Source organism: Podarcis filfolensis (assembly GCF_964270895.1).
Source record: "Podarcis filfolensis genome assembly, chromosome: 8".
In the NCBI taxonomy this organism is placed as follows: domain Eukaryota; kingdom Metazoa; phylum Chordata; class Lepidosauria; order Squamata; family Lacertidae; genus Podarcis; species Podarcis filfolensis.
The window spans coordinates 73,909,876-73,934,545 of record NC_139611.1 but is presented as its reverse complement, the minus strand read 5'-3'; the positions used below and the strand labels follow the sequence as shown (position 1 = coordinate 73,934,545).

Sequence of the window (24,670 nt, the reverse complement as noted above, 5' to 3'; positions counted from 1 at the left end):
AAATCTATGTGTGGCTATCCATCCATCCTGTAGGGCTTTAGTATTTAGGTTGCAATGCTAAGCACAATTGAGTACCTAAGAACATAAAAAGATGTTGTGCTGGATCAGACCAATGTCTTATCTAGTTCAGCATCCTGTTTGCACATTGGCCAGACACATGACTGAGGGCAACCCTTAAGCACAAGAACATTGCCCCCCCCGTGTTTTCTAGCAACTGGTATTCAAAAACATCACTGCCTCCAACTGTGGAAGCATAGCAGGAATTTGTCCTTAACCAGGGAGGAATTTCTCCTTACTAGCTTGTCGTTGGCATCCGTCTGACTCAAGAGGCAACGGAGTGTGCCTCCGGTGGTGAAGTCAAGCTGCTGGAGAATCACAGCGCCTGCCGTGGCTGCAGAGGCTGGTAACTCATAACTGCTGCCTCCTGCATTGTTTTGCTGTGTTGGCCGCACTGAAGTGACCACACCGAGGTACAAACCTGGGCATTGTGTGTGCTGGTCCTGTCCTGCCCAGATGACAAGACCCTCTTGACCTCACCAATGGGGCCCAAAGGAAAGCAGAGCAATATGTTTGGCACCAGCTTGGCTGCAGGAGTTGCTGGAAGGAGACGTACAAGATGCCATCAAACCATCTTAGGGAGTCCACTCCAGATTTGTGTAGGGTTCACTCCTTAGCCTTTTCTTCTCCTGAAGATGTCCCACAAGGCAGCAGGTGGAGATTTTCCCTCAGGATTTCTCCCCGAAGGCTTTCTCACAAATGACTATAGCCGCAAGGCAGCAGAGGCTTAACACCAGTTTCCCTTCTCCTAGATGGGCTACCTTCCCAGGTTGACAAGCCCCACCTGTCCCTAACTTCCCTCTATAGCAGCGGTTCTCAACCTGTGGGTCCCCAGATGTTGTTGGACTACAACTCCCATCATCCCAAAACTCTGGCCTTGCTAGCTAGGGGTGATGGGAGTTGTAGTCCAACAACATCTGGGGACCCACAGGTTGAGAACCGCTGCTCTATAGCACATGCAGTAACTGCCTTCTGGACCAGTGGACCCACTATTAGTCTCATCCGCTCAGTCCACCAGAGCCTGTCTTCGCATGGAGGGGAAGTCCCTAACTCACTGAGGGTTTGAGACCCATCGGCTACCCTCAGTCGGGCAGGACTGGGGAACCTGTGGGTCTCTAGATGTTTCTGGGCCTCATCCCTGCCCATTGGCTACGTTGACTGTGGCTGATGAGAGTTGGAGTCTAGTAACTTTTGGAGGGACTCGCGTCCCCCACCGCTGCAGTAGGAGTTATTTCCAAGTATATATGCACAGCATTGTTTAATCAGTTGGATTTTTAAAAGCCTTCTGATCAATTAAAAAGGAACCCCAAATTAAAGGGGGGCATTTTATTTTATTTTTTATTTTTTTTGAAAAGTAAATGTAAGTACTCAATTCCACTAACTTAGGTATTTTTAAACGGGAATCAGCCAGCTTCATTGTAGATAAGGCTATCAATAACTACTAATCACGGAGACTGGGCGCAGAATCAGAGGCAGTATGCAACTGATTACTATGTCCTAGGAGACTTCATACCCTGATGAGGGGTCTCCTAGATGGCATCAAATTGGCCACTGTGGAAAGAGGATTCTGGAGGGCGATTCTTAAATCCATGGTTGGATTGTTTATTCCTAGTGAGGTCTACCTCCTACCTTCTGACACAGGGAGTGTCTTCTCTGAGATGATGACATACGCATGCATAATCTAAAAACAAAGAAAGGATGCCCCTCCCCCAGTGTTGTATTCATATGCAAATGTATGCAGATTTAATCAGTTGATCAATCAACTAAAACTCACAGTTAATTGATTTAAGATTTCCTTAACAGAGAGAGAGAGGGCTTTAACAGTTAAGACTCAGGCTGGCTATATTGTTTAAAGCACATTTAAAGCACCCCCCCCAAAAAAAGAATCCTGGGAACTGTAGTTCAGCTCTCACAGGTCCACCATTCCAGCACCCTTAAACTATTGTTCCCATTATTCTTTTTCAATGTGTGTGTGTGTGCTTTAAATGTATACTGTGTACAGAGCTTTGGTAAAACAGCTCTCAGTTATCATTGAAGGCATTGATTGAAATCAGAGGCTGCCTTTCCTATTATTGTTGGGAGCGTCCTTTATTAATAATGCAAGTGGGTGGGCACCGGCCTGGACATCATTTGCGATGCTGATGTTGATTCTCGATTATCAGCACTAATGGAGAGCAGCCCCAAAGATTCCAAAGAACTCGCACAACTAGTTTGGCACACCCAAGAGAGATTTGGAGATTTGCCACATGGCAAGGGAATCCCAAATCAATTTGCGAAATGGTACTGACGGGGAGTGGGGACTGCTTTTCAAAGGAGAGAAAAAAATCCCACTGGATGTACCCAAGCCCTCGGGCATGCCTGAAGTACATCTCTGGATCCCGGCCACAGCATTCTTGCTGGTGTTGTTATAGTTACGGCAGAAATGATTTGGTTGTGAGGCCGTTACAAAAGCTGTGTTCTGGATTTCCAAGAAACTTTCACCTTAGCTCCCAGTAAAATTCCATTACTTCCCCAAACTGCTCCGTGTTCAGGGACATGTTGACGATGCTGAACAATGAATTTCTTTGTGTGTGTCTTTTAATTGAACCATTATTAATACGCATTTGTTCCAACGTTAAGAGCCGCCTTGCTGAATCAAATCAAAGGTCTGTCTAGGCCAGTCCTTGGTTTCCACTGATGGGTCGTCTCAAATTACCTTCTACTCTGAGTAGACTCATTGAAATTAATGGATCTGAGTTAGTAATGTCCATTGACTTTAGTAGGACTGCTTTGAGTAGCACTAGCATTGTATACCACCTCAAGGGACCAAACAGATTCCAATAACACTTTCTGCTGAAACAGCAGAGTTTGGAATTGGGACCAGCAGGGTGAACATGCTGAAGGCAGAGTTTTCAATGAATTCCCTGTGCTACCAAATCTGATGAAGTTCCTGTTTGGGCATCCTTGGTGACCTCGGGACCAGATAGCTGAAAGTCAGCAACCACAAACACCCTCCCTTTTCCTGCTGTTCTTGCCAATCCTGGCTGGTACTATCAGTTTGCTGTTGGCATAGGGGTTACTGTAGTCAGCAACTATGGCATATGTCAAATTTGAACGGCTGTAGATCCCCAGGCAGTGATTGCCACATTGGTCTTCTACACCTGTGCTTCCATCGACACCTATAGTGGCTGCCCACACTGCCAACTGTGCCAACGCTGCCAACAGTTTAAATCTGAGATGTTGTTGGACTCAAAATCCCATTATCCCCAGCCAGCATGGCCAAGGGGAGATGGGAGCTGTAGTCTACATGCTCCCCATCTGTGCCACTCGGCTTCTTAAGGGTAGGTTTGTGGTTGATTATTTGCGGCTATTTATTTAGCAGTTTCACATCCTGCTTTTCAGCTGCAGGCCTCTAATGCAGCCTGCAGCATTTATGGACGTCAAATGGACACACCAAGAACCACACACTTAAAATGAAAACAGAACATAAACATGTTGTTCCCTGCAGGGCAATTGGTGTCCAAAGGCCCCATGGTGGGAGAGGAGACAGTCCAGGTGGAAAAGAACTATGGATCTACTGCTAGCTCTAGTGAGGGTAGGAGTACTTTGAGTTGCCTTTTCCATGAGCAGAAGCATCTTCCTGGATGGTGGAGCCCCTACCATCCAGCAAGTGGTAGAGCATCTGCTTTGCACTCAAAAGGTCCAAAGCTCAACCCCAGCATCTCCAGGTAGGGCTGGGAGAGACCCCTGCCAAAATTCACAGAGAGCAGCTACCAATAAGTGGAGGCAATATTGACTTAGATGGGGCAGTAGTCTGTATAAAGCAACTTCCTATGTCACTATGGGTCAGACCAAAGGTCTACCTCTGTGTTTCCCAAACTTGGGTCTCCAGCTTTCTTTGGACTACAATTCCCATCATCCCTAGCTAGCAGGACCAGTCGTCAGGGATGGTGGGAATTGTAGTCCAAAAGCAGCTGCAGACCCAAGCTTGGGAAACATGGGTCTACCTAATCAAGCATCCTGCTTCCCACAGTAGCCAAACAATTGTCTCCAGGAAACTCACATAAGATGAGCTTGCTCGATCAGGCCAATGGCCCATCTAATCCAGCACTCTGTTCTGGCGACGGCCAACCAGAAGCCAGTGGCAAGATTCTGACAATGGAGGTGGAGCATAGTCATCATGGCTAGTAGTCATTGATAGCTTTGATTCCATGAATGTAAGAGCAGCTCATGAAGGCAATAGTCCTTGCTCAAAGTTGCTCTTCAGCAACTAGCACCTGGTGGCACCTGGAGGTTCCACATAGCAATAATGACAAATACCCATTTTAGCACCTCCTCTTTCAAAGCTGTCTAAGCTGGTGGCCATCACCACATCTTATGACTGTACTGTCTTCCCTTCCACTTTGGGTATAGGAAGATGTTGTGTTTGGAAGACGCAGTGCTGTCCTGAAATCTGTTCTGCGGTTGCTCAAACACTTTCTTACTCTGCAAAAGAAGCTTCCAGTTTTCTGCCTCATTCTCGGGAAATTTTGTACAATTTCAGTGGGTGTGGAGCTGAACCTCAGCATGGTGAGGACGCCAAGGGTGATGTGCATGTTTTCTTTCTTTCTAGACAACATATATCCACCATTCTGCAGCTTCCCTGACTGCCTGAGCTTCCTGATCTGAAAAAGGTCCATTGGGGGAGATAGCCATGCACTCCTATAATTGAAGGGTGGGCACCCAGGAAGGCTGCAGAGCGCAGGCCACTGGAGAGATGGTTTGTAGAGTGACAGAAAGGACACTCAAAGATGCCCCCCAGTGACCACAACAGAAAAGTTGAACCCATGAGCATTTCACTGAAATTTTCTCTCCCAGCTGATAATTTCCAAATGCATTTCTTTTCTCATTAACCAATGGAGAATAGTTAGGGTCAAGATCATCCAAGGGAGACCTTTTCAGCACAGTGCTAAGACAGAGGAAGCTGCTTAATACCATGTGATATTAGCCCATCCTTGCTCAGTATCATGCAAACTGACTGCAGCGGCTCTCTGGGATTGTAGACAGGACTTCCTTCCAGCCCTGCCTGGAGACGCCAGGGACCTCCAGGGACCTTCTGCATGCAAAGCAGATGTTCTACCACTGAGGTGCAGTCCTTCCGCCCTCGTTGGAGCCAGCTGGAAGAGGAAGCAGAGGCATTTCTGCCCCTGCATCCTCCTGCCCTCTATCCAGAAGGCTTTCTGCAGGGTCACAGGAGCCAAAGAAAACCATGGGCCGGATGCTGCCTACGGGCTGCCAGTTGGCTACCCCTCACCCAGGCCACCCCTGCCAATGTCACGGAAAGTGTGAAAACAGCATTTCCAGGACACAGTCATTTCTTTACCAGCGCCCCTTTGCCAGTACAAATGCTAAACTGGTGGCTTGAGGCTCTCGGGTTATCAGTTATGCAGACTCAAGCGGTAAAGGTTTTCTGGGTTGGGCTGCTTCAGCCAGCGAAGCGTTGCTGTGTGTGTGTTTTGGTGCTCCTGCATGAAAGAGAGAGGGGGGAAAGTACTGAGTGCAGAAAATTAGCAGGTCAGGAAAAATGACCTGCACATAATTTTCATCCTAAACAGTCTGTTTCCCACCCCCTGCATCAGGCAGATGCTTCATTCCTCATGGGGGGGGGGGGGCGGACATGCAAATAATGCCAAGCAAACAATTGAAAACCTGACAACAACCCACCTAGACGGAGCGTGACGTGGCACCGTCCGGGAGAAGCTATGCCACCTGGATCCTGCCGAATGTATAAACTGCTCTTAAACCTGTCAGGGAAGCGTAGCAAGGTGCTATTGTATCCTTGAAACGGTTCGCAGCTGTACTGTGTAGCAGGAAACCTTCAAGGAACATGACAAGTCAGACAAGGGTGCAGAAACCTCTACAGGAAACATTTGGCCCCCCCCAGCCCCCCCCCTGTAGCAGAAGCTCATTCACTTTCCCAGATAGACTCCTCAGGGGGCCTCCGTGTGACAAGGAACAAGCTGGATCTGCATATGAATTGCAAGGAGACAATAAAGGTCACACCGAAAGGCCTCCCTCCCCACGTGTGCTCCGTGTCAAAAATCAAAACCCAGATTCTGTAACTGGGTAGCCCAGTTTCTGTGATCTGAAATAACCCATGCAAACAAGCCGAGTGACAACCGTTTACTTGGCTTTTCCAAGGCTGCAGAGCAGGACTTGGAAGACAGTGCATGCGTGAAAGTGGGAGGGAAGGTGGGGAAGTCCACCGAGATTTTTCTCAATGACCATGAGATCTAGAACCTTAATTCTTGGGTCAGATTGAAGCAGAGAGCCTCCTGAAGGTGCAAACCTGTAAAGAGCACAGCTTTGAGCCTACCCAGGTTTGAGTGTGCTCCTCACTAAACAGTGTCATGCACAAAATAAGTTAGATTCATGAGAATCACTCAAATGGAACATTTTTTGCATGCGCTTTGTCCATTATGCATGCTTTATTCTGCTTGCACTGGTCACGGGAAGGCCTTGAAACCTTGACCTCTCTACAGGAAGTCTAGCTCTGTCCTACCTAAGGTTTCCAAGAGTTCATGAGATTAATAATAATAATAATAATAATAATAATAATAATAATAATAATAATATATTTATACCCCGCCCATCTGGCTGGGCTTCCCCAGCCACTCTGGGCAGCTTCCAACAAAATATTAAAATACCATAGTGCATCATACATTAAAAACTTCCCTAAACAGGGCTGCCTTCAGATGTCTGCTAAAAGTTTGGTAGTTGTTGTTCTCTTTGACATCTGGTGGGAGGGCGTTCCACAGGGTGGGAATGAGAAGGCCCTCTGCCTGGTTCCCTGTAACTTGGCTTCTCGCAGGGAGGGAACCGCCAGAAGGCCCTCAGCGCTGGTCCTCAGTGTCTGGGTAGAACGAAGGGGGTGGAGACGCTCCTTCAGATATAACTCACACAAGTGTTCTAATTTTACTGGGACGTCCTGGGTTGACAGAAGCCACCCTGGCTTGTCAGCCCAATCCTGGACATCCCATTTTGGCTCCTGAGCTCTGGCCGCGACAGAGCATGGGACCAAAATATGGGCGTTTTTTTGGTTCTGTGCTGCGGTGCAAGTCAGTTGGCTCACACCAGAGCACAGGAACAAATAACGGAAAGAAAACATACGTTGACCCCATGCGTCACCACTCCTCTCCTTCCTTTCGCCATGGCACTTCTGGAAGTACATCTACAGTGCAGGAGGAGGAAGAGAAAGCTGGTCTGGTCTGTGTGGTATCTCCAGACCCTGTGCAGGCTGGGCCAACCTCCTGCCAGGCTGCGCCAGGCATTTCCCAAGGCTGCAGAGCAGGACTTGGAAGACAGCAGACAAAGGTAGGAGAGGGGGATGGGGCGAGCGAAAGGGTTGCAGTGGTGAGTGGCTGGGCAAGGAAGGGGGCAGTGGCAGGGAGGGGGCAAGCGGCAAGTGACTGTGTCACGGGGTCAGGGGGTGCTCTGAATTAGCCTCCCAAAATGTTGCGGGGTATGCATTTTTTGACATCTGGAAACCGGAATGTTTTTTTTTTTAAAGAGAGCTGAGACATGAAGGATACCAAAGCCTAACGTCTGCCCTTGAATTTCATGGTTGCCCCAAGGATAGTCAACATGGACTATCTCCAACCTGTTGGACTCCACCAGCCCCATTCAGTTTGGCCAATTGTCAGGGATGATGGAAATTGTTGTCCAGATTTAGTGGAGTGCAACTGGTTCAGTTGCATTGAGCTCAGGGGCGCCACAAGGGACGCCAAAACTATTATTTAGAATGTGGCGTGAGGGGGCGCCGAACTTTAGCATCACAAAGGGTGCTGCTGAAATTTGAGGCCCCAAGGTCAGCCACTGCCCCTGGGCTACAGAATACATGCAGGTTTAGCCATAGTCATTACTGCGCAGTGGCTGGCCCTGAGTCTTGTGAGGCCCAGCCGTTCTGGGCCCGAGATCACACAGCACATAGTTAAACTATGAAACTCCCTTCCACAGGAAATAGTAATGGCCACCAACTTGGGTGGCTTTAGAAGAAGACCCTGATGGACTGCAATTCTCATCATCCTTGCCCACTGGCCATAGTGACTAGGGCTGATGGGAGTTGGAGCCCAACAGTGAGAATCTAGAGGACCACCAGTTTCCTTATTCCCGCCCTAAGAAGCCTCTAAGCTCCAAACAGCCAGGCAGGTCACCTGATCAGTGGCACTGCGTCCTTTGCTGGTGCCCGGGGCATGCTTGCACGTACGCATGCACCAGGCAGGACTAGGGTCAGGGCAAAGAGGGTGAACAATACCTGCTGTGCCAGCCCAGCCCTCGCCATTGCCGGGTTCACAGGGCTGTGCTGCACCACCTGCCTGCCCGCTCATGCAGGGGGGGAGCCCGGCCAGCCAACATGGCCCTTGGCAGGTGCATCCCTCCAAGGTTGGCCAGGTGAGGGTGCCAGGGTCGTGATGGCAAGGCAAGGCTAGGCTGTGGGGTCCAGAGACCCCTGGCGGCAGGCAGGGCGGGTGCCTGGTTTCATGCCCCCACAATCATGCACTCAGAGATACCGTCCCCCTGGCTACCCATGCTATGCCCCTGCATCTAGCTATGCTCTCACCCTCTGTGGTGCTTGATGGAAGCTCCAGAGAGCTGTCAAGGACCCAGATTTAAGGCAGGGCAGCTCTGGGAATGGGCGTGAGAGGCATCTGCCTTGATCGGATGTGTTATAAAGACTGAGCAGGGCTAGCATTCAGCAGAGCGATGCGGCGTCTGCGTTGTCAAAAGGGAAGGTTGCAGTGGCAGCTATGATTTGTACCTGTTGTCTTATACCAGGGGAGCCGAGGCTTAGACGCTGCTGCTAAACCTTATCCCCTCCACCTTCCCCCGGGGGCGGGGGAAACACCCACAGCCGAGACAAATCCGAGAAGCAGCGGCTGGACACCCTTTTCTGAAGGACAAGAGAACCACTGCTCTCGCGATCTGGCAGCTCAGGGAAGGGAACCGATGCCATCATCATTTCTGCAAAGGAACGGGGAGGAAGTGACAGGTTAGGTTGCCAGCGACAGCCGCGAGGAGATCAGAGGAAAGGTCGTCCAGGAAGGATCCTTGAAGGGTGTCTTGCAGACTGTAAATGAAGCGGAGAGCCAGATGGGGAAACAAGCTGACGGGGCGGTTGAGGGTTTACCTGGCCAAGAACAGCGCAGGACAAAAGGAGCCGTGCTAAGCCTCCAAAGCCTTTGTCCGGCGCCTTCCAAGCTGCAGTCCAGGGAATTCCTTGGAAGCCTGTCTGCCTGTCTGAAAAGAGAAGATCAGTCATAACGGCTCAGCTTCCCTGGAAGGCAGAAGCGCTGCTCATGACTCCAGGTGTTTGCTAAATGTGCAAAGAGGAGGGTGATAGGCTGCGCCCTCTGGGCCCCCTCCAACCAGGGTTGGCTCTGGGTTTGCAGGGGCTCCTTGTGGCCTGTTTCATTGGTGCCCCTGCCCAGTTTGATGGATGGCCCTATCCCTTTTCCTCTTGTATATCTCTCTGCAGGGGTGGACCAGTTGGTCCAGCTGGCCAAGGAGAACATAGAAAGCTGCCTTATAATGAGTCACACTATTGGTCCCTCTAACTCAGTATCATTGGGTGACAGGGGCTCTCTCCAGGGTTTCAGACAGGGAAGATTCCCAGCCTTTTCTGGAGAACCCTTCAGAGCAGATTTGGGGAGGGCACGAGGCAAGCACAGTGGGAAGAGAGCAGGCTAGGTGCTCTTACTCAAGTGGAAGTCCTCGTGCCCCTGGGATATGGTAGCTGCAGACACCCACACACCCAGCTGCACAGGTGTGCTTGAAAGTGTGTAGGCAACGCCTGACAAAATCCCAGCAGCCAGAATCAGGGTTCCTTCCAGGAGACTTTAAGCCTCAAGCGTTCAAAGTGAGACTGTTTAAAAAGTAAAAGCTGAGATTCACAGCGGGGTCGAGATTGAAGCACTTGGCAATGCTCTTTGCTTTTCTTACAGCAAACAGGCTAAATTATGCAAGGCAAAGCGAACCAGTTTCATTTGAAAAATTCACACAGGTTGCGGAATTCTGCTTTCCCAGGCACAGAAACTGGGCTACTTTGACGCATCACTCAAACTGAGAGTCTGTCTATACATTTGGAAAAATCACGTTTTAATGGGTTTCTGGGCCTGCACTATATATTGGCTGAATGTTGAAAACCGCATGATTGAACGCTCTCATGCTGCAGCCATTTTCACAGTGATGGGAGATATTGATGTAAGGAGAACATTCAAGCATGCAAAATACCTTTAGTCAGAAAGTGCGGTCCCAGAAACAGTGTACCCCATCTGAGTGTAAACTGGCCATATGGTGGACAATATACAATTTTAAATTCCAAAAGTCCTCCCATCAACTCTTCCTGAACCCTAAAAACATACAAGACCACATGTGTATTGACTATTTCTTGTGAATATTAACTCTGTGTGACACACAGAGAGATTAGTCAACTTTCAAATGAAAAACAGCAGAGGTTGATTTGGAACCTGCATACCCTCCAACATTTCTCTGATGAAAATAGGGACATCCATAATAATAATAATAATAATAATAATAATAATAATAATAATAATAATTTATAACCCATCCATCTGACTGGATTGCTCCAGCCACTCTGGGTGGCTTCCAACATATATAAAAACATAATGAAACAGTAAATACTTTTTAAAAAACCCTTCTGCCTTCAGATGTCTTCTAAAGCCTTCAGATGTCTTCTAAAGATTGTATAGTTACTTATCTCCTTGGCTCGGGGGTCGCATAACTCCATACCCTCCAACATTTCTCTGATGAAAATAGGAACATCCTAAGGAAAAGCGGGACATCCCGAGATCAGATCAAAAACTGGAATGGCCTCTGTAAATCCGGGACTGTCCCTGGAAAATAGCGATACTTGGAGGCCCTGTGATACCACTTTAACTTCTCCCAAAGAATCTCGGGAACTGTAGTTTGTAGAGATCCCTGTTCCCGTCACATAACTACAGTTTCCCAGAGTTCTCTAGGAAAAGGAATTGATTGTTAGCCCACTTGGGAATTGGAGTTCTGTGAGGGAATTTGGGGGCCTCCTAACAGCTCTCACCACCCTTAACAAGCAACAGTTCCCAGAATTCTTTGGGGGAAGCCATGACATTCTGGGATCAAACCAGAAACTGGAATGGCTTCCGTAAATCTGGGACTGTCCCTGGAAAATAGGGACGCTTGGAGGGTCCGAACATGTGTGTATCACAGAGGGTTCTGGTGCAGGGAGCATGCCTTTCTTCTTGTGAACTGATGGCACACCCAGATCTCCCCTTGAAAGATCGGAGGTTTGCAAACATACCTAGATCCGAGATAGTTCCCCTCCCAATGCTAATCTCAGTCTCCCTCACATCCGTGCCAATGCTAGAAATGCACTTCTAAAAGACCCCTGCTATGCTAGTGAGGCTGACCCAGCCCCTCATCCTCGTCTTTCCCTGCCAGTCTGCAGAATTTTCAAACAGGCATCGCCTTGCCTGTAGGCTGGAGACGGAAGCGGCAGGGTTGCATCCATGTTAGGAGTTTTCCTGGAAGGGCTGCTGCCTCCTCTGTCAGCCTTTTTATGTCTCCTTGGAGAGACTCACCTCCTGCTCCGAGTGCCACGCTGATAAAAGAAGCAGCCAATCAGCCCTAGATAACAAGAAGCGCCTGCCAAAACCGGGCCGTCAAACTTTGTGCGAGTGTCAGGGCTCTTGCGAGAGTTTGCATTTAGGTATGTTTGTTTGCAGAAAAGGAAAAAGCGAGCGAGAGAGAAAAATCTGCCTATTTATATCACACCGGAATCTTGTGGCGGAGGAATATTTTATGCGTTGGAGGAATGGAGACATAATCAGGATAAACATCAGCAGCTGGGCGCATTCCCTCTCTGCAATAAGCAATACAAATAAACAAAAGCAGCAGAGAAATTGGCAGCGGTGGTGACTCTAGGGGTGGGGGTGGTGGGTTTTTTTTGGGGGGTGTCTTTGCACATGATGTAGTTTTCTTTAACCTAGAAGAGGTGGAGAAAGCAAAACTCCCCTTGGTTTCTGATGCGCTTGGCTCCTTCAAATAGAGGGCTGCCCTCTTCAAAGCAGGACACACAGGAAAGGGGAACATTTGGCCCACCATATCTTTGCTAAACTACAACTCCCATCATCCCCGGGCATTGGCCGTGCTTGGTGGGGCTGATGGGTGCTGTAGTTCAAGCAAGATCTGGAGGGCCAAGGGTTCCCCACATTTTTCCTAACACTAAGCCACCATTCCAGTCGGGATTCAGGCCTCATCATGGGACTGAAACTGCCTTGGTCGCACTGGTTGATGATCTCCGGCAGGCTAGGGACAAAGGTGAGAGCTGTTTCCTAGTTCTGCTGGATCTCTCAGCGGCGTTTGATACCATCGACCATAACATCCTTCTGGACCGTCTTGAGGGGCTGGGAGCTGGGGGCACTGTCATACAGTGGTTCCGCTCCTTCCTCTTGGGCCGTGTTCAGAAAGTGGTGGTGGGGGATGAGTGTTCAGACCCCTGGGCTCTCACTTGTGGGGTGCCTCAGGGTTCTGTCCTCTCCCCCATGCTTTTCAACATTTACATACAGCCACTGGGAGAGATCATCAGGAAGTTTGGGCTGGGTGTTCATCAGTATGCGGATGATACCCAGCTCTACCTCTCTTTTAAATCAGAACCAGTGAAGGCAGTGAAGGTCCTGTGTGAGTGTCTGGAGGCGGTTGGAGGATGGATGGCGGCTAACAGATTGAGGTTGAATCCTGACAAGACAGAAGTACTGTTTTGGGGGGACAGGAGGCAGGCAGGTGTGGAGGATTCCCTGGTCCTGAATGGGGTAACTGTGCCCCTGAAGGACCAGGTGCGCAGCCTGGGAGTCATTTTGGACTCACAGCTGTCCATGGAGGCACAGGTCAAATCTGTATCCAGGGCAGCTGTTTACCAGCTCCATCTGGTACGTAGGCTGAGACCCTATCTGCCTGCAGACTGTCTCGCCAGAGTGGTGCATGCTCTGGTTATCTCCCGCTTGGACTACTGCAATGCGCTCTACGTGGGGCTACCTTTGAAGGTGACCCGGAAACTACAACTAATCCAGAACGCGGCAGCTAGACTGGTGACTGGGAGCGGCCGCTGAGACCATATAACACCAGTCTTAAAAGACCTACATTGGCTCCCAGTACGTTTCCGAGCACAATTCAAAGTGTTGGTGCTGACCTTTAAAGCCCTAAACGGCCTCGGTCCAATATATCTGAAGGAGCGTCTCCTCCCCCATCATTCTGCCCAGACACTGAGGTCCAGCTCCGAGGGCCTTCTGGAGGTTCCCTCACTGCGAGAGGCCAAGTTACAGGGAACCAGGCAGAGGGCCTTCTCGGTAGTGGCGCCCGCCCTGTGGAACGCCCTCCCGTCAGATGTCAAAGCGATAAACAACTACCTGACATTCAGAAGACATCTGAAGGCAGCCCTGTTCAGGGAAGTTTTTAATATGTGACATTTTAGTGTATTTTTCATCTTTGTTGGAAGCCGCCCAGAGTGGCTGGGGAAACCCAGCCAGATGGGCGGGGTACAAATAAATTATTATTATTATTATTATTATTATTATTATTATTATTATTATTATTATTATTTTGGGGCCTGCAGGTGTGTTTTGTGCCTTCTCCCTCTCACTAAGGATGGACAAATTTGTCCGTTTCAGCTTCTCATTTTTCCAGTTGTAAGTTGATGGCACTGCATTTCCCCATTAGGGTGCAAACGTCTTCCTTTCTTTTTACTGTGTGTATCTCCAGATGCACACAGTTTGCAGGCAGATTTGTCTTCTACGCACATATTTTTTATCACCAATTCCTCCACAATAGAGTACCTTTTTGTAAGTTATTTTCACACACACACAAACAAATTTCCACGCAGTTTCTCCTGCACCATATGCATTTCTGCATGCAGTCTTTGTACAGAGAACTGCCTCGTGAAATTCCAAAACCTGCCATTTCCAAAGGACACTTGTGTTTCGTTCCACGTAACGCTGCAGGAAGTACGAATTGGGCAGCTTCACATTACAATCAAACCGCCCTGAATCCCTCCCATCCCTCTCTGTTCAGTGTGCAGATGGCGCCCTCTGTGGGACTGGCATCATTGATCAAGTGCTGGCTGTTTCATGTATACATGTGAGCTGGGGGGCTCCTCTTCCTTCATGCTATGGTTCCCCAGGCTACTTTCTATGGGCTGTTACACCTGCCTCCTGTTTGTTTCTTTATCCCCTGCCTCTTAGGGCAAGCCTTTGTCTTCCAGTTGCTTGCATCAGTGAGCAAGGCTTACCTGGTCACCATTACCAAGGCCATACTCTGACCTGTTGTTAAGAGGATTCCTTTGTGGTGTGGTTGATCACTCTACAGTTCTTCCCCTTTGGTCAGAGCAGGTCAGTGGAGCCCACAGACAGGAATTTCCTGCCTGACATCTCTTAGGTTCAGAGCAGCCTGGAGGCACAAGAGAACCAGTGTCGTGTAGTGGTTAGAGTGGTGCATGCTCAAGTTATCTCCTGCTTGGACTACTGCAATGCACTCTAGGTGGGGCTACCTTTGAAGGTGACCCGGAAACTGCAACTAATCCAGAATGCGGCAGCTAGACTGGTGACTGGGAATGGCTGCCAAGACCACATAACACCGGTCCTGAAAGATCTTCATTGGCTCCCAGTATATTTCCGAGCACAATTCAAAGTGTTGGCGCTAACCTTTAAAGCCCTAAATGGCGTCAGCCTAGTATACCTGAAGGAGTGTCTCCACCCCCATCATTCAGCCTGAGGTCCAGGTCCGAGGGCCTTCTGGCAGTTCCCTCACTGTGAGAAGTGAGGCAGAGGGCCTTCTCAGTAGTGGCGCCCGCCCTGTGCAATGCCCTCCCATCAGATGTCAAGGAAACAAACATCTACCTGACTTTTAGAAGACCTCTGAAGGCAGCCCTGTTTAGGGAAGTTTTTAATGTTTGATGTTTTATCGTGTTTTTAATATTCTGTTGGGAGCCTCCCGGAGTGGTTGGGGAAACCCAGCCAGATGGGTGGGGTATAAATAATAAATTAGTATTATTATTTAATGGACTAGGACCTGGGAGACCAGGGTTCAAATCCCCACTTGGCCATGAAGCTCAGTGGGTGACCTTGGGCCAGTCACTACCTCTCAGCATAACCTACCTCACAGGGTTGTTGTGGGGATTAAATGAGGAGGGGGAGAACCCTGTACACTACCTTGAGCTCCTTGGAGAAAATGGTGGGATGTAAATAGGATGTATGGGGTGTTAGGGGACGGGTAGTACCTCCAACAGAGGACATGCCATGCTCCTTCTGGGGTAGTTTGTCCGGCTTTGGTCCACACCCTGCACTCAGCTCTCATCTATGGCTCCTAGAAACTTAGCATGTGACAGTGGCTACACCCCAGGAAATGGCTTTGACTGGCCAGCTAAACCAGGTGAGGGTAGCCGATGGGTCTCAAACCCTCAGTGAGTTAGGGACTCCACCTATATGTGAAGACAGGCACCAGTGGATTGACTGGACAAGACCAATAGTGGGTCCAACCGTCAAGAAGGCATTTTCTGCAAGTGCTGAAGAGGGAATTGAGGGGCAGATTGGGCTCGTCAGCCTGGGAATGTAGGCCATCAAGGAGGAGGAAAACTCTGAACCTAGCCCCCCATTGCTTTGTGGGATATCTTCCGGAGAAGAAAAGACTAAGGAATAAACACTGCTCAAATCCGAAGTGGAGTCCCTAAGATGGTTGCATGTTGCCTTGTACACCTGCTGCTGGCAATTCCAGCAGCCAAGCTGGTGCCAGACATACTGCTCTGTTTTCCTTTGGACCACATCAGCGAGGTCAAGTGTGGGGGTCTTGTCATCTGGGCAGCCCAGGACCTCCATGCACACTGCCCAGGCTTGCTCCCTGGAGAAGTCACTTCAGTGCTGCAAATGCAGTGGTTTGACTTCACCCGTGGAAGCGCACCCTATTGTCTCTTGAGACAGACAGATGTCAACAACAAGAAATGCAACAAATAAAATTAGTAAGTCCTGATGACAGCTAGAGCATCTTTTCAGCAAGTTCGCCCCCTTTTTGCCAGGCATGGGGAACCTGTGGCCCTCCAGCTGTTGTTGGACTCTTGTTAGCATGGATAATGGTCCAGGATGATGGGTGTTGTAGTCCAAAAGTATGTGGTAGCATAACTTACAGACCAGCAGTATATGGTAGTTGAAGTCCACCAGCACATGTGAGGTCATAGCTTCCCCATCCTTGCTTTGCTCACTCTCCAACTTCACCTTCATTGACCCAAGAGTTTCTTGGACCACTTCCACATCATCTTAGCCTGCATCTCTGCTGCTGTCAGACTCTTGGGTCTCTTACAACTCCCTCGCCTCATTTGGCAGTCGTTGACCTTTCCCACCATCTCTGTCTCAGCCCGTCTTGTCGTTTGCAAATCCCACAGAGAAACAACCATGTCACACTTCGCTGTTGTTGTTGTTCTGCACAACAGCTAGCGCACCGGGGACAGCCTGATTGCTTGTCTTCTACCCATCCTCCAAAGCTCTTGGGTGGTATAGCCCACCTGGGACTTAGAGAAAAGGTAAGAGGTGACATGATGAAAGTTTGTAAAATTATGCGTGGCATGGAGACGGTGAATAGAGAAAAGGATTTGTCTGGCTTTCCTAACACTAGAACTCATGGGCTTCCAATGAAAGAAAGCATTTCTTCATGCAGTGCATAGTTAAACTTTGGAACTCTCTGCCACAGGAGGCACTGATGGTCACCAACTTGAATGGCTTTTGGATAAGACTATCTACTGCCGCCTTCCCTGCCGATGCTCTGCTTCTGAATACCAGTTGCATGCACACTTCTTCAGATACACTGAAACAGAAGTCACCAGACCCTTATATATAGTGAGAGGGTGAGGAGGGGTATTACTCAGAATTGCAACTTATTACCAAACTTAAAACCATGGAGAGACCGGTCTGAATAGAGACATTGGATTCTTATCTCATTATACATGATAAAGCTATTTTTAGCCATTTCACCCCTTGCTTTTTCCTGTAAGACCAATTGCAGTCGTTAACAGTCGTCAGCAGGTTTACCACACCTATCAGCCAATCACCCATTCCCACCACCCTTCTGAGTAATACCCTTCCCCACCCTCTCACTATAGATAAGGGTCTGGTTTCAGTGTATCTCCTGCTAGGTTGGCAGGAGCAGGGACCGAGCAACGGGAGCTCACCCTTTCATGGGGATTTGAACCGCCGACCTTCTGATCGGCAAGTCCTAGGCTCTGTGGTTTAACCCACAGCGCCACCTGCATCCCTAATAACAAACTTAGTTGGTCTCTAAGGTGCTGCTGGAAGGATTATTTTTTATGTGCTTATGTATGGCTTCATAATGTGGGTAGGGAAATCACATGCATGTCTGCCCTCCCACAACAACAGCTCATTTCAAGTGGAAAGCTATCTGGATTAGACGCTGGATAGAAATAGGATTGATACATAATTTTACCCTTCTAAGATTAGGCGGAGACTGACTCATCCTAGGCTACCCAGCCAGGGAGTTTGATGGCAGCTGAGGCAGGCTTGCAAACAAGGAAAGATTTGAGAAAGGGGATTTGGGAACTGTCTGCAGTTTGGAGCAGGGATGCTGGCCCATGCACATGTGTACTTAATGTGGAGTTGTCACTTGCAGAATTCACAGACTTTCTAGGAAAAGTGAAGATGGGGAGTAAGAATTTTGTACCAAGTCAAGAAATTCCTCTTGCCAGCCTGGCAGTTAAATGATTACTGCTCTTTATATTTACAGAGTAGAAAACACAGGTCAAAATGCGTGTCAATTGTGGTTTGCTTCTGATGGTGCTCCAAACTATAAACTCGCCGCCATAAACTCAAGTGGTTTCCTGTTACGGTGTTAAGCCACGATGTCCCAAATGAAGGTTTGTGCTTTCCATCTGGAGCAGGACTGGAAACCCAGTCCAAACCATGGTTTCTGATTTCCACTAACCATAGTTACACTAAGCATAGTTGGACACTTTGAATGGCAAACAGTGGTTAAGGCTATGCAGGAAACAGGAAGGGGAGTGCGGAAACCGTGCTCAACTCTGCAGCTCCTTGATGATGATGCAGAACATGGTTTGGAGGATGAGCTGAACTGAGCCCCTGTCTGAAATTGGAAGGAGAAGGCCTGAAAGTGCAGTGTTACCTGCAGCACTTTGCTGTGTGTGTGTGTGTGTGGTTTCGTCTTCCTCTGCATGCAGAACTCTCTCCTTCTGATTCACTCTGTGATTCATACAAGAGGAGGCATAAAATGCTCTTCATTTAATTAGAGCTAAAGATTTCAGGCCTCGTTTGTTCCCCAGAAGCATCAGAACATGTCACAGCTTTGGACGTTCCTCCTGCCACCTGACATTGACAGAGTGGGGGAGATGTTTGGGGGAATCAATGATGCTCAGAGCATTGGCACCAAGAAGCTCAGTGTCTCTGCTCTAAGGTCTGAGTGAAAAAGGTGGAGTTGTTATGCAGGAACCCTGGGTCCAAATCACACGTCAGAGAGGCCTTGCGGTTCAAGATATGGCCCGTCCACACTGGTATGACATCAGCACTTAGAGCAATTGGATTTAGATCATGGAGATCTGGGTTTAACTACTTACCCAACTACAAAGTTTACTGAGCAATTGTGGACTGAGTTCTACCTCACAGGACTGTTGTGGGAAATAGAAGTGGGAAGAGATGCATTGAGGACTCTTCCGAGGAAATGTGGGGGATAAAAAAATCATAAAGGAGTAAATATATGGATTTTTATATCAAGCTGAAGAGATCAGACCTGTTTGCTTCAAACAACATGGTCTGTGCAAGCAATTTAAAGCTATTTTTAAAAAATTTAAAAACCCACCCAAATCAAATACAAATAGCTGATCTGTTGTTTCCCCAGGTATCCATTCTTTCTTTCCAGGATGCTTGCTATGTTTGATGCAACGTCCAAGTCTAAAATGCAACCATTCCATTGCATCCTCATTCCATGCCATCACAACTAACGATCATTCACTGGTTTTTATTCTAATGAAGGTGCTGCAAAAATAGCACATCAGAACAAATCAAAGCCTTGGCCTGAGCTCTTGTCTGCATCTGAAACAGAAAAGACAGCTTCCATCAAGGCTGTGCCTCAGCTTTTCATCCCCTTGTATCCCCAATGGTGAGGTTAAGCTCAGAAACCAGGATGGCAAGCTGTCCTGTAACAGGCTTAAGACCCACCAAGCTGAGCGTGGCCTGTTAGCTAAACAAGGCTGCCTGCTCCTGAAATCAGACACTCTGGTACCTAGGTGGGGCCTGGGGGTGGAGCCCTGTAGAGTTTGGCAGGCCTGGAAGGCAGGGCTTGTGGTTTATGGTGGCCTTGGCTTCTAATCGCGCTTCTCTGAATTTTGCATTGCAGTTCTCTGACTGAGTAATGTATACCAAAATGTAGCCAATCAGAAGCCATGGAAGCCGCGCTGGGTGTTCAGCTTCCAAAGAATGCTCAAAAAACGGAACAATTACTTCCGATTTTCGTTCGTTCGGGAGCCAGAATGTTCGGCTCCCAAGGCGTTTCGGAGCCGAGGTTCCACTGGATACTAGGCAAAGTTGTTCAGCTTCTTTCTTTTTTGCCTAAGTTGTTGAGTTTTTGAGCTATTCTTAAGGAAGGTTAAGGACTTTCTTGAGCTATTCTTAAGGAAAGTTAAGGATGCTATTTCCGATCGACTAATCCTGGATATGTCTGGGAAATCCCAGACGTATTGCAGTCCTAGTACATGGTTCAAAGGAATGCCTTCCTCAATACCAGCCAACCCAGGCTCTATGATCTGTGGGAGAGGCCTTAATATCACATGTCACAGGGTCTTCTGGGTGGTGGCACCCCAGTTACGGAACAATATGCTTGTAAAGTTAGAGATGCCAGATTGAAACATAAATATTTCTGCAGACCTTCAGAATGCAGAGGAAATGAATTTACCTGCATAATTTTTCACTGACTGTTATATTGTCTATACACATCATTTTGAATTGTGCTCTTAATGTTGTTTTAAGTGCTATTGATAGCTGTTAGCCACCCTGGGCTCTTCATGAGAAGGCTAAGATACAGGAGAAACAAACAAATCATGAGCCCATGAGAAAAAGCAGAATAAAATTCTGAGAATACCAGTTTTGTTGTAGTTGTTTTCTCTCTCTCTTTTTCCCCCAACTAAGTTTCTGACCCTCAGGGTTTTGTCTGGGAAGACAGAAGGTACAGATAAAATCAAAGGCCAGACAGTTTGCAATCTAATTTACCATTTCTGAATTTCTTCTCTCTCTCTCTCTCTCCCTCTCTCTCTCAGTGCCCCAATGGTGCCGTGTGATCCGCAATTATTTTGTTACGTTTTTAATGAATGTATGGTAATGAGACCAACGTTTTGTATGATATCAGATATTGTTGATGAACGTTGTTTATTCATCTGTTGGTGGTAATTGTTCCTCTGTTTATTTATAACAGTTCATTATAGCTATCCAAATAAGAGCTGGTTGGGGGGGGGAGGCAGGATAGCAACCTTCCAGCCCTTCTGATTGAACAGGTAGAAGTACCACAGGGCATGGAGAAAAGGGCCAGGAAAGGCACAACTCAGATATGACAGTCCCGGCTTACATTTTCCTCCTCCTTTGTGCTAAATAACACCTTTCACCACCCAGTCCATAAGAGGTTTTGGCATGCTGCGATGTCAGCCTTTCATTTTTCATTTGAGCACCTCCGTCCGAAAAGGAGATCGGTGTGTTTCGAAAACTTGCATCGTTTTCCATTCTGCCCTGCATTGATCACACACAGCGCTGTTTCCATTCTGTTTCTGTTCAACTTCCGTCCAAATCTATGCTATCCATCTCGTTACCCAATGTGGCAAAATTATGTGAGTTACATTGCTGTTGCTCTATTCCACCCCATTCATTTCAGCACAAAGGAAATGCAATGCAAACAGGGGGAAGGGGAATCAGTTTCGTATGGGTTGCAGACCAAAAGCCACAGCCTCAACAAATGCCGCTCATCTTTGCTGGATCGGTTTCCATTCAAGGCATGGGACGAGTAAGCAAACATCAGCAATTTCTGCTCCCATTTCTGTCTTTGTCGGAATTCTCCGACATCCCTATTGGCAGGTAGGACATACGAGGTTTTCTGCTGGGTGTGCATGTGTGTGTCGGATCGCATAGCTCTCGTTCTCCTCTTTTGATTGGCAGCACCTTGCCAGAATCCTCGACGGGTCTTTGCCATCCCTGCTATGAGATCCCTTTAAAAAACCAAACAAAAAAAACCCCTGTTCTATGCCCTTATCTATGCAAAATGTGAGTTCTCCCTTTCAAAAGAAGAAGAGGCTGCCTTGTATACTGAGTCAGACCGCACCTGGGTCTAACCCAGTCTATATAAGGCTTATCACAGTTTAAGGTAAAGGTAAATGACCCCTGGACAGTTAAGTCCAGTCAAAGGCGACTATGGGGTGTGGCGCTCATCTCGCTATTATTCTGGCCAGCAACTGTTTTCTGTGGCTGGGTTGCCACACAGCTGTGATGATACCAATCCAAGCCACTAAATTTCTGTGCTGTCCATACTGGGGCGGTTTGGGGAAAAACCCCAGGTAAGCTACAGATTCTGACAGAGCCCATGCCAGCATGGCCCAATGGTCATGGACTGTAGAAGGTAGAATCCAACAACATGTCACTCACGCTGGTCTACCTTATTGAAAGAATGCTAAGCTGTTGCCATTCTACTACTAGGTCAAGTTCAGGAACATAGGAAGCTGTCTTATACTGTCAGACCATTGGTCCATCATTAGGGATGCAGCTGGCGCTGTTGCCTAAACCACTGATCCTCTTGGGCTTGCCGATTGGAAGGTCAGCGGTTTGAATCTCTGCAATGGGGTGAGCTCCCGTTGCTCTGTTCCAGCTCCTGCCAACCTAGCAGTTCGAAAGCACACCAGTGCAAATAGACAAATAGTTACCACTGCGGTGGGAAGGCAAATGCCATTTCCATACACTCTGGTTTCCATCACAGTGTTCCGTTGCACCAGAAGTGGTTTAGTCATGCTGGCCACATGACCTGGAAAGCTGTCTGTGGACAAACGCCGGCTCCCTTGGCCTGAAAGTGAGATGAGCACCCAACCCCAGTCACCTTTGCCTGGACTTAACTGTCCGGGGGTCCTTTACCTTTACCTTTTACCTATACCCAGGAGGTCACCGTGGTCTGTGGGAGAGCTTCTCCTCCAAGCACTAAAGAGTCCAGAAGCCCACTCTGCACTAATTCGGAACAGGGCTTTCAGTGTGGCTGCCCCTATTATGTAGAACAGCGTCCCTTTCAAGATTCGAGAGGCACCCGCTATCTGCACATTCCAGAAACAGTTGAAGACATTTCTGTTCTGATAGCCTTTCCCAGCTGGATGAATGGATAGATCAATGGTTGTCTAGTTGGTATTGTCTTTAAATGTATGGTGCAGATGGGGCCCAAGCAATGGGCTTGTGTAACGAAAGGATTTCTTCAGTTGATAACTCTGCCGAATGAGAGCTCCGACTCAGAAGGAATCAAGGAATAGGGCGAAAGATGTTGGCTGTGCTTAAAATTAGTTGCAGATCAGGGTTCTCTATCCACCTCTGAGTCTGGCCACTGTTCTGTCTCTGCATCCACCTCTCCTCATCTGATAACATATCATATAATTATCGACTCCACGCTTTCATATTATGTATCTGCTCTGATATTCAGACCATACCTAGGGGGTTGAAATGGATCCACTTCTCCAATATCTTCCGAAAGCAATGCAAGGCCTTCAGGTCTGAGCAAGTAATCCTTTGGAGGCTGGCTTTAAAAATAAATTTTAAAACATTTAAGTGTTTCGGTTACGCTTTCCTAATGGCTTCCCCACTGAGGTACTAAAACACAGCAAGATAGAATCAAAACACACACACACCCCATGCTATATTATTCATCCATCCGGTCCCATAAAGGCAACTTTCCGCATGGGCATCGGAGAAACATGTTATCTTACCACAGCAACCCTGCGGGGTATATTCAACTACTCAAAGTAAGATTGGTTGAACAAGAACCAGTACCTCAGTGAGAGTGAGCATTTTTTGATCACCTACAGTGGCCAACCAGAGGCCTTTACAAAGTCCCCTAAGCAAGGCATGCCACCGTTGGCTGTCACCCATTATTTATTGCTAGCATTTGACATCTGATGGTATACTGCAACTAAAGATGGAAGTTCGATTTAGCTGTCAGGGCAAATAACCTTCAATAGACCCGCTACCCTCCCCCATGAATTTGCTGAATCACCTTTTCAAGCCATCTAACCTCATGTCTTCCTCTCGTCCATCACAAATGTAATACCAATCATTTCCTTTCTGTCTTCTGTATACTAACCATATACTCACACATCATCCCTGTCTCCCTCGCCCTCTTGTTGGTATCCCTCCTCATATGATGTATCTATTCACCCACCTCCAGATTATCTGCCTATCTGATCCAGGACTGGGCGAATTGTTCACTACGGAGCCCCACGTTGGGATCATTTCCCGAGATGGAGTGTCGCCATTAATTTGCATATCATTAACATACTTTGCATATTTTTCTTATGAATGGAGCAGATGCCAAAGTACAGCTGGGTGAGCAGGTTCCATTTGTTCTACAAGATTCCTCATTCTGAAATGGTTGCCCTCAAGTGTGACAAACCTGTGTCAGCCCTTGAAATGCCTTGATGTACAGACCTTGAAAGCAAAATATTTTGGGGGGGGAAGCATCTGGGCTTTCCTTCCTTCCTTCCTTCCTTCCTTCCTTCCTTCCTTCCTTCCTCCCTCCCTCCTCACTGCATACTTCACTTTTTCTGATTCATATGGGTGCTTGTGTTACCAGTTCTATATATTACCATGAGATGCAGAAACATTTTTTTAAAAGTTTCTTAAAAAGTACTCAAGTTTCTAAAGGTCAGCCTTACACTAATCCATCCTTGTATTGTTTGCTTATGGCTTTGGAAATATTATTACTATTATTATTAGCTGAAGGTGGTATATGTTGTTGTTGTTGTTGTTGTTGTTGTTGTTGTTGTTGTTAGCCACCCATCTGACTGGGTTGCGCCAGTCACTCCGGGTGGCTCCCAAAAAAATATTAAAAACACAATAAAACGCCAGCCATTAAAAGCTTCCTTGAACATGGCTGCCTTCAAATGTCTTCATAGTTATTCTGCCATGTTTCATCCTCCCAGCAACCTTGTAGGGGTAGATTGATCTTACAGAGGTTGATGGGATCAAGGCTACTCCACTGAGCTTCGTGGTTGACTGCTGATTTGAACTGTTACCTGGGCTTCCCCAATCCCACTCTGACACTCTAAGGACCACAACACAGAGTGGATAATTCTTGATATGTGAGCTAGACACATCTGATACTGAGAACATAGCATGTTGCCTCATGGCAAGTCGGATTCTCCTTCCATTTAGCTTGGTATTGTCTACAATTACCAGCATTTGTTCTCCAAAGTTTCTGACAGGAGTTATTCCCAACACTAGCAGGAGATGCTGCAGATTAAACTTGAGACATTTTGCATGCAAACTATGCGGCTCGACCACTGACTTCCTTCTCTGCCCCCTCAAATGTG

The 24,670-nt window shown here is 47.8% G+C and overlaps 2 protein-coding genes across 2 annotated transcripts in view; both read left to right on the top strand.

Moving 5' to 3' along the window:
• Positions 1 to 24,670, top strand: part of LOC310768786 (igLON family member 5-like) — a gene marked incomplete at its 5' end in the record, with an annotated part of 132,568 nt that overhangs the window by 11,160 nt on the left and 96,738 nt on the right.
• The window catches only part of LOC310769055 (uncharacterized protein), a 272,930-nt gene continuing 266,847 nt past the window's right edge, over positions 18,588 to 24,670 (top strand). Inside the window, exon 1 of the mRNA XM_083628134.1 lies at positions 18,588 to 18,599. The gene's annotated coding sequence lies outside the window, so the exon portion shown is untranslated. The remainder of the gene's footprint in view (positions 18,600 to 24,670) is intronic.